Source organism: Phragmites australis, chromosome 7 (assembly GCF_958298935.1).
Source record: "Phragmites australis chromosome 7, lpPhrAust1.1, whole genome shotgun sequence".
NCBI lineage: Eukaryota > Viridiplantae > Streptophyta > Magnoliopsida > Poales > Poaceae > Phragmites > Phragmites australis.
This window is the reverse complement of record NC_084927.1, coordinates 34,501,119-34,511,684: the sequence shown is the minus strand read 5'-3', so window position 1 is coordinate 34,511,684 and position 10,566 is coordinate 34,501,119. Positions and strand designations below refer to the sequence as shown.

At 45.8% G+C, this 10,566-nt stretch overlaps 1 pseudogene; it reads left to right on the top strand.

The window, feature by feature from the left end:
- Positions 1 to 715: 715 nt before the first annotated feature.
- LOC133924968 (uncharacterized) lies at positions 716 to 4,520 on the top strand (annotated as a pseudogene).
- Positions 4,521 to 10,566: the final 6,046 nt, after the last annotated feature.

Genomic DNA, 10,566 nt, shown 5'->3' with positions numbered 1-10,566 from the left:
CCCGCAGTTAAGCTTTCATAAGCTTGCTTTGTTTATTCATCCCATCTGCCTCTGCCACACTTTAGACTTGCCTGTCTGCTCATGAAGATTGCAGGTGTGACTCAGATGGCCGGCTTCCTATCAATGGGTATCTTTCATCCGTAGCGATTGATTTGAGCCAGACCTCAACTATAGAATTAAGGTAAGTAGAGGATGACAGTTTCCTCCGTCTGTTCCACGGGTTTCAGACTCGGTGGGGTAGAAGCAGGCTCGGGTGGAAAAACAGTTCTACGAAGCAATCGGATCGGGTCGGGGTTCCAACCCTAACCAGGTTTAGATCTATTTTTTTATCCGTGGTTGCCACTTAACGTCAGGTATTGATTTCAGACGGAGCCAAGTTTAAAAAATCCGATTTCAATTTAGGTACGTTCTTGCTTTATTCGATCTAGATAGGACCCGTTGTCACGCTTAGTAAAGAGGGAAGGCTGGTGTAGTGGAGTAAATAAATTAGTACGTACGAGTACTGGAGTAGTACTAGTAATGCCACAAAGCTGCCACACCATGCAACTAGAAGCAGAGACAACGTTGACTGAACTACCTTCAGAGACCAACACAACCAAAAAGATGGAAAAGAAATGTGTGTGGGAGCTAGAAATAATTTTTGGATCAAGCTGATGATTAATTTGCAGTTCTGCATTCTGCTGCCTCATTTACGTGGTTAGCAAAAGCCGGTGCCGAAGGAAGGAGAAAATGGTCGGCTGCGGCATTCAAGATTTCCTCTCAGACACAGAGAGCGCAAGAGATCAATGTTGCAAGGACACTGTCACAATCCGCACATGACACCACCACCACCACGACGCACCACCTTATCCTATCACAGGAGCGGACAAAAGTCGCGGAGGCGCGGCGCAGGTAAAAGAAAGCTGCTGCCTTTCCTACTAGTGCGTGGAGGTGAAGCAGTGGAGCTACAGCTACCTTGCCGTCGCCTCCTATTCCCGGGTCTCCTGCTCTTGTCCCTGATCTCCTTCTCCAGGCTACTAGGCGAATTCGAGCTCGGTTCCATGGCCGTATCAGCTGGGCCGTAGCGCGGGTCGGTGAATGCTTTCTCGCTCGGTCTTTCGTTTCTTGGCGCGCGGTGCTAATTTGAGGCGGACAGTGTGAATTAACTGTTTTTAGCTCATCTTTTAATGTGTTCCCTAGGGCTCCTTTCGGAAAGTTAGCGTTTGGATTGTTAGGAACATGGGCAGGTTCTTGGTGATAGCATGCGATCCCTTCGGTGGCTTCTGTTTCTGTACTGCTTTGTTAAGTGATCTGTGTGAGATTTTGGATCTGGATGCAGAGACTGTACGAAAAGATAGTTTTTTTGTGCCGGTTGTGTGTGACTTGCTTCAGTAGTTCACTAGTTTCGGTAAGTTAAATAGCTCAAGGCAGCCCTAAAAAAACTCAATACTAGGATTTTATGCTTGAATTGTTTGGCGTGCTACACATGAAGCACCATGCTAATGTGCGATTTGGACGGTCAAAAAATAACTGAGCAAAAGGAACACCTAGGTTCTTTTATGGGTTCATTTAGGTATTTAGAGCTTTATTTTAGAACTTTATGCAGTTAATCTTCAAAGCAAGTTGCTAGGTAGGTTAGATGAGCTATTTCTAGAGTGGTGGCAGCCCCTGCTAAGATTTAGCCCTCCTAGTTAAGAGTATTTTGGTCCTTGCGGAGTCTTAGATTATATGGTGAGCTGGTTCTATGAAGTTCGGTAGCTCACTGCTAACATGAGCGTAGTTGGTTATCTCATCTCTAGGATTTGCTTCAATTATCACGTTCCATTAGTAGCTGAATAGGTGAATTCTAGTAAGGAGTGGATGAAAACAATTTCAATTTCCCTGGTTCATTCTGATCCATGTAGTGACTTCTAAGTCGTGCTCCATGGCCGTGTGATCTTGTGCCATTGATTTTCTTTGCACGAGACGTGAGGCAGAGCATTTCATTCAAGAACGTAAGTACTGACCGCACTAAGCTATTTTTTGCAGTAAATTCCATGCACTCCCTTAACATACTTATCGTTTGCTTGCACGATCTAGTAAGTTTTAGTCAGTGTTTCTCGGAGGTAAAAAGGATCTTCTGTCCTTTGTCTTATCCAAACAGGTTATAATTATGGATTCTTGTGAGGGCTCTCACCCTATAGCTCGAAGTGGGACTGTCAGAGCAAAACCCGGTGTCATGGTATGCAAATTTGAAACTCCTTTCTTTCTTTTTTTTTTCTTTTATCTGGCCGGTCCTGTTTAACAACTTTGTTTAAATTCCCACTTACTAATACTTGCTTAGGCTGATGGCAAGAATGAGCCTGCTGGAGAGGGGTTGCCTGATGGTTGGTTCAAAGAGTGCAGGCCTAGAAAGAATCGATATGGATCTAGAATCAAGGGTGACATGGTATATTGTAGTTTCCCATGATTAAATTGTGGAAATGTCTTGAATTGATAGTTTCTTTTGACCTTATTTTTCTAACATTTTATTTCGTATGTATTTATGGTTTCATTCCGATGCCTTACTTTCTTTATAGCCCTTTGTTCTGTAATTGTAACCGGTCGATTCATTTGCTGCAGTTCTATATTGATCCAGTCAATGGATATGAATTTCGCTCTCTTAAGGACGTGTACCGCTATCTTGAATCTGGAGACATCAGTCAATGTGTTATGTTGCCAAACAAGAGAAAAATTGAGGACCTGCATACTGCAGCGGACCACTCTCATCATGTAAGTTGTTTCTTCGAATTTTGACCCACATCTGTATTTCCCCTTGAAATCTTGTGTTAGCTACAATATTGGATCTACAAAGTAGATGCAAATAAAAAAAGAGTTTATTTTTAGGTAGTATCAATTTCAGATTTCCTATATGCAACTAAACACAAGCATTGTTCTTGATAGACGGTGGAAATTTCTGGGTCTGTGCACGTAGTCATGCACATCTATAATGGTTGATGTACGATGCATCTTATGTTGACATAGGCGTCATGCTAAATTATGATGGTACTGTTGTGCTCTGATTTTTGTATTATAACTGAGTGAATTGGAAGGATTTTTTCTTCTCGCTGTTTCACTTTCTAGTTTTTTTTGTGAGTATTCGCTTTTGTAGTTGACTGTTACTACCCCAACTGTTGATCTTTCTTTTGTAAAATTCAGATAGGAAAACCATCAGATTATACACAACTGGATACTGATGATGAGTCTAATCAATATGATCTACTAAGAGGTACCAAGGCACTGAGAAGTGGAAAAAATGCTGAAAATATTCCATTGTCGAAGCCTGACGGTATAAACCCAATCCAAAGGGAAGCTGTTCGAGTTGAATCTTCAGAAGGCAAGATTATCCAATCAGGCTCCATAGAACACACTCCAGGGAAATCTGAATCTGTTACTGGAGAAGGAGCAAATGTGGAGCAGAAACCAAAGGAAAAGAAACAAAAAACTAAACCTGTCAAAGGGATTGCTACACCTCTTCGATCATCACCTCGTTTAGCTGCTCTGAAGATTACCGAGGAAGCAAATAATGCACCCAGAGAAGGACCTATCAGCACACAGACTAACACCACCAATCAGTTACAACCAAAGCAAGTCAAAAATCCTAGGCGAAAGGCTAATTCCTCTGTACTTCCTGAGAAAAAAGATGGAGCACCTGCTTTGAGTTCTTCAGAGAAGGTCGGAGACAATTACCCTTTAGTTCCCAATCAAATACAGGGAGCATCAGTCCCATACTCTTCAGCAGATGTTGGATGCCAGAATGCACCAACCGGGGCATCTGTTCTGCCACAAGAAGTTGGACTAGGTGAAACAGCTGATGATATGCATGGATCTGCCCTGTCATCGCTATTTCGACAAGTCTGGTCAGACCCATGTCTTGAGTTTGCATTCAGGATTCTCACAGGTGATATTCCTGTTCTTGGTGACACTCTGGCTGTTCCAAACTACTTTCTTCCACCACAGAACTTGAATAAAGGGGCGACACCCAACTGTTCTTCTTCGGCCTATGATGGTACTAGAAACCATGCGCAAGTCGATCATGTTGGCCTGTCAATGCCAAGGCCGTCAGATAAGCTCTACGGCAGCAGTTGGTTCCCTCCCCAGTAAATTTCATCTGGGGAATAACCAACGTTCTTACCTGCCAAAGGCAAATCAGAAGCAAGTTCAACTCCTAGTCTTAAGTCTTCTTAGCGCCCTTCGTTAGGTACCTTGACAAGGACGCAGTCTGTAAACAAGACTGCAGCTTCTTGTAACTGTGTAGAGGATCCATCACTAATAGCCTAATATAGCTGCCTTATGCTACCTTGTGGCTTGTGCTCATGGGATCAGTCTTGTTCACAGGAAGCTGTCTGGTGGTAGACTTGACAATAATTTATGTTGTTCGTGTTTGTGTAGTAACCTGTCAGTCTTATTCACTTGTTGCATTCACTAGTTGTAACCTGGTCGGTATTTGATGTGCATTGCAGCATTGGACTAAGTTCTACCTAAATTGGCTTCTGTTTTACTGATCAGAGTTTTTCTTTTCATTCGATATTTCATGTTGTTGTTGGTATGTGTACACTCTTCATTGATTCTTGAAGTACCTGTGAGTGCGGTGGCATTTCGCTTGAGCTTCGTTTGGTCTACCACACTGTAGTTGGGAAATAAATTGTGGATGGCTACATCAGTTGTTGCGCGATGCATTGGATGCCATGGAAAGTACCCAAGTACAGATCACTGGTCTTATCTCTGCATGTGGTCCTTGGACTATTTTCAGAACTATGATCAGAACAGCAGAAGAATTTGGTGTAGTGCCCTTTGTTATGATTTATCAGTTAAAATTTTTGGGAGATAATTTTGTAATAATGCAAGTTTTTTTTCTTGAACGCGCGGGAGAGCTAAATCCTAAACCCTAGAGAGCTATGTGTCATTCTATTAAAGAAAAAAGCGTACAAAAATGTATAAACTCACACACTTCACACACTCAAGATTAAACAGAAGGTATGCGCCAAGAACAAGAAAAAACGACCAACAAGAATCAACACCACGGGGCACCTAGATGAGACTCCGGAGGTTTTGAGCCCCGGCCGCACACCACAGAGCTCCCTCTTCCTCCACGTCCGAATTATAAAGCTTACACTCGGAGTGGTCTTGTTGAAAACGCACTCATTACGATATTTCCAAATCTCCTATACCACTAAAATGATCAAAGAATTAACTCCTTTCCTTCGATCCTTGGCAATACCTTGGATTGTGGCACCACCAGGTGGAGAAAACAGTCGTGTCTGGCTGCGGCTCCAGACCTTGCAACCCAAGCTTTTGGAAGAAAAAAGAACCACACCTGCCGAGCCACCACACAAGAGGCAAGCAAGTGCTAAATAGTTTCATCAGCTTGGTTATAGAGGGGGCAAGACACCAAGTGTGGCAACCCACGCTTGGCCAACCTGACCACAGTCCAACAACGATTAAGCACCGCAAGCCAAAGGAAAAATTTGCACCGTAACGGTGCCTAGGATTTCCAAATGCGTCTTCACGGGGTAAATCTGATAGATCCTTCAAAAAAGGCTCGGTAGGCTGATTTACTAGAATAGGTACCAGAACTAGATAGCTTCCAAATGTGCTGATCCAGGGAACCTTATTGTAGAAAAACCTCCTCCACAAATGCCCAAAGCTAAAGGTATTCGTCCAAAGCTTGCACTGTGAGGGCTCCCCTAATGTCAGCCACCCATATACGGTTGTTGACGGCATGATCGACTCTTCTTTGGTTGATGATGCGACGTGGAACCAAAGCTACGAGGTGTGAAGCGAGCTCAGAAATGGTCCTACCGTGCAGCCAACGATCCGTCCAAAATAACGTATTGGATCCATCCCCAATCAAGGTCATAGTAGCCATGGCAAACAATGCTCTCGTATTTTGGTGAACCTATATTTGCAGCCTAGCTCATGGCTGACTAGGCTTTGTCTTCTTTAACCATAACCATCGCATTCGAAGCGCCCAACCGTGGGTGGTGAGATTATGAATTCCCAGCCCACCAAATTGGATTGGCCTACATACCCGAAGCCAAGATACCACACTGTTACCACCATTGGCCTTGTCTTCACCCTTCCACAGAAACCCCCTTCGTATTTTGTCAATCGCTTTGGTGACCCATTTAGGGAGATCCATGGCGATCATTTGATAAATGGGAGTAGCAGTGAGAACAACTTGAACCATAATTAATCTGCCCGCCTTGTTCATCAATGATACTTTCCAACCCGGTAAATAGTTGGCTACCTTGTCAACGAGTGGCTGCAGCTTTGCTTTGGTAGGCTTTTTGACTAAAAGAGGAAGCCTCAATTAGGTACAAGGGAAGTCCTTCACCTTACAAGGGAGAAGCTCATGTAAAACATCCATCTCCTCCTCTTTGCATTGGATAGGTGACACAAAGCATTTGGAAATGTTTGTCTCAAGATCGAAAGCCTCTCCAAAAAGCTGCAGAACTTGCTTTATTAGCCCCAAATCATCCACAACTGGATAGGAAAAGAGCACCACATCATCCGCATACAAGGAGACTCGATGATGCAACCCTCAAATGGAAATGACCAGAAGAGCCAGCAACAAGTCATGCTTGATAATCGGCCAACATGACTTGTAAAAACAGCCAGTAAACCCATCAGGACCCGATGCCTTATCCTGAGGTAAATCCTTGATTGTTGACCATAACACCTCCTCAGTGAATAATGCATTGAGTGCCTCCAAATCAAAGTGATGCAAATGAAATTCCTCGAGATTCAGAGTGGCATCTCTCTGCTCAGCTGTACCAAACAAATTAGAGTAGAACTCAAGAACAACAGCTTGTTTGTCCTCTTGGTGGGTGACAACATGATCTTCCACCATGAATTTTGGCCACAAAATTCTTCCGTTTCCGGTAACGGGCCTGATGATGGAAAAAAGAAGTATTAGTATCCCCTTCCTTTAAGAAGAGAATCTGGGAGTGCAATCTTGCAATAGTGTGCACAAGGGATGCTAAACCGAGGCAATGCATTTTTAGCTTCTTGCACAGCCAATCCTCCTCGGGAGCAAGCTGTCGAGAGTTCCGAGCAATCTCCAAACGATGAAGTACCTCCTTAGATATGGCGAGCTACGATCTTATATTACTCACCTTGCGCTGGCCCCAACTCTACAATCCCCTGCTCAATCGTTGCAACATAACAAACAGACGTTCCAGCGTGCAAGTGGCCGAAATAGGAGCCTCCCAATTTTGCTGCACTGCATCATGGAACCCTTCAAGATTGGGCTAAAAACTTTCAAAGTGGAAACAAAGTTTGTCTCGGGTGTAAACTTTTAGGCCAAGTAACAAAGGACAATGGTCTGAGATTGAGGAGGCGGAGCTTTGTAGCAAGGAGTCTGGGAAAATGTCTTCATTCGATCTAACCTGACAAGGGTTAGGGATGCCCATTCATTCGACCAAGTGAATTTTCAACCCAACAGAGGAATTTCTTTGACTTCGACATCATCCAACAAGCATCGAAATCAGCCCATCATAGCCCAATTAAGATTATCGTTGTTTTTGTCAAAAGTATGGTAGATCAAGTTAAAATCCCCAACTACTAGCCATGGCCCGGCGCATAGCGCACGGACATCTCTCAGCTCTTGTAGAAACAACAACTTATCTGCATCTTCCTACGAGTCATAAACAGCTATGAGCCACCAATTGTTGTCTTCCAGCTCGGTGAACTGAAATAAAACCGAGTAATTTTGCACACGTGACGCAAGAGCCTGACATATAGCACTTTTCCATGCAATAAGGATTCCGCCTCTTGTGCCCTCTGCTGGTAGAGCCACATGGCAATCAAAATCAGCACCCAAGGACGAGAGCAAGAGCCGAGGAGTGAGAGCTGCGACTTTTGTTTCTTGCAAGCAAACAATGTCGGCCCTAGCCAACATCACCACACCCCTGACCGCATTACGCATATCTAGCTGGTTCAGGCCATGCGCATTCCAGATAATAATGGAGGATGGATCAATTGGGAAAACTGTGTAGAAAAAATGACCAAGAGAAAGGAACTTTGACGCTCAAAATGCTCCCATCAAGTCGTCCATCGCCTTAACCTGATTAACCTCCTCTGGTGACCACCCAAAGATGGCTACCAAAGCAGTGATCTGTGCATGGTTGAGAGGTGAATCAAAAACCCTACTATAGGCATCAAGTGCCTATTGGTCGATACGGTCGTATTTTGAAACAAATCCCAAACTATGCATGACCCTCATATGAGCGTTCATCAAGCTAGGACCAGGGCAGGGAGCCAGGGGTGGACCCTTTCTTCTTCCCTTAAGGATGATGGGTTGGGGCAGGAGGCTGTCTACTGGATGAGACACTTGGGAGAAGAACACTTGCCGGGCTGAAGGTGCCAACGTTGGAGGAGCACCTACACAATCGGCCAGGACAAGCACAGGAGGGCTCTGCCTCGCCATGAGATGTCATTGGAGGGAGTACACTTGGACCAATTTTGGTGCAATCTTATCAGCAGCAGAAGATGTTTTGGCTGGCGTAGAGAGTAGCGATTGCGCCCCGTGCACTAAGGCCGTGGGCAGGTTGGTGAGCATGAGCGACCCGTCGAGAGTCACGAGCGCCATCCCCTGCGCAACGGTTTCCAGACTAGCCAGCGCGAAGGAGTTCAAAGGTGCATACATGGGAGCAGGCTCCAGCCTGCACTCTAACACAATCTCGAGCAAGGAGGAGCACAGAGAAAGCCCTGGGGTGCTGGAAGAGGCTCCAGCCTGCACTCTAACACAATTTCGATTCTAGCCTAAGCAGTGAAGGCTCAAATTGCCCGGAAGAGGCAAAGGTGAGGGTGCAATGTATGTTGAGTTTTATCCGGCAAGAGAAGCCAACAAATCAAGCGGCATACAATGAGTTCTAACACTATGACTTGGTGTTTTTGGAACGTGCTGCGAGTTTTCAAGTGTGTTTTGCAGAGGCAAGGAAGTTGATTTTGAAGGGCCTTAGATGACATGAGGGTCTGCAACAGTAGGGATGATGTTCAATTGGGCACAAAGTGAAGGCCTCCTTGTGTGCGGCGAGTTTTCATTTGGAGCGTTGAAGTTTTCATGCATGCTTGTGAGCCTTCTGTAGCTCTGCTGGTTGACTTGAGGGCCTGCAACGGTAGAGATGATGTTAGCCTAAAAAATCATAGGGTCACAAAGGACCTCCAACATCTGGGCAAAATCAGGTGAAAGATTCTCTTTGTTGATGGCTTCAAAGCTCATATCAAACATCTGTTTCCACCCTAAAGCTTTGTGTAACTCTGTCCTCGTAGAGCTGTTGAACTCTCTGTCTCTCAGCGCATAGGCCGTCGCCTAGCTGCTATGGCACCGGGCTAGCCTTGTAGTTGCTCATGTACACCTTATTCAGAGCCTCAGACCCCCGCCTACATCATGTGCCTCTCATTACTATCGCCACTGTCGAGGTGAAGGTGACACACCTTCTTGTCCTCAGGTCCTCTGGTAAGTGTCCGCCTCTCACAGAGGAGCGTGGCGCATGGGATAGAACCCCCCCCCCCCTGTGCGACAGTGGGCTACCCTGCAAGGAAGGGCCAGAAAGAGCGTGACGCCTTCCGAGATCCCGATGAAGAGGCCTCCCCCGCTCCACTCTACATGGCACAGCGAACCCTAGGTCACGGTGAGCTACACATGACCAGGAAGAAGTTCTTTAGCGCCAACGAGCCCACCTTATGTCATCCTCTCTGTCTTCATCTACTCTGTCCCAACCCTGGCTTGTCTTTGGCTGTCTGCTAGAGTGATGAACCAACGGCTTCATGTTCAAACACTCAGCTGAAGGGTCTCCCTGGAACAACTCCTTCATCTCTGAGCACTTAGTTGAAGGGTCTCCATCATCGGTGGTTCCTCCGCATATCATCTGGGGTGTTGGACTGGCGGCATCGTCTTCAAACACTCAGCTAAAGGGTCTCCCTGGATCGGCGACTTCAACTTCAAGCACCTAGCTGAAAGGTCTCCATCAACTGGCACCAACAACTTCAAGCATACAGCTGAAGGGTCTTCCTGGAGTGACGCCTTCATCGTCAAGCATACAGTTGGGACCTTGCTTAGGTCCTCTGTGTAGTGATTGGGCTGGTGTAGGTTGTTCAGCAGGGCTTGGAGGTGTTGTTGGCTGATGGTGGGTGTGAGTGTATAGCCTGGGATGCTGGAGCTTAAGAGATTGTAGAGGGAGCAGCACACTGGAATGCCCTATGGCCTGAACCCCAACACCTCCAACAACGCATGGGATCTCTGCAAGTCGCAACCATGTGATCCGTCACTAGTAGACAATTGAAATATTTACTTTGCATCTTCTTCTTGTAGCTCTCCTTCCTCTACTGGGCACTTGTAGACTGCTGGGAACTAGCTGGAACTTGCATCTTAGGTTGAGGAGCCTTCCTCCACTAGAATCTACCTTTCATGGTGCGCCACCCGTCATCACTCGGAAACTCCCCACAATCTTCCGAAGCCTGGAGTCCCGAAGCGGCTATCGGCCCTGGAGTTGCTGCCAAGGAAGAATGCTCAGCGCTCCTGAGGGTCTAAGGTCGAGGACTCCTGAAGTATCTAGGTCCATA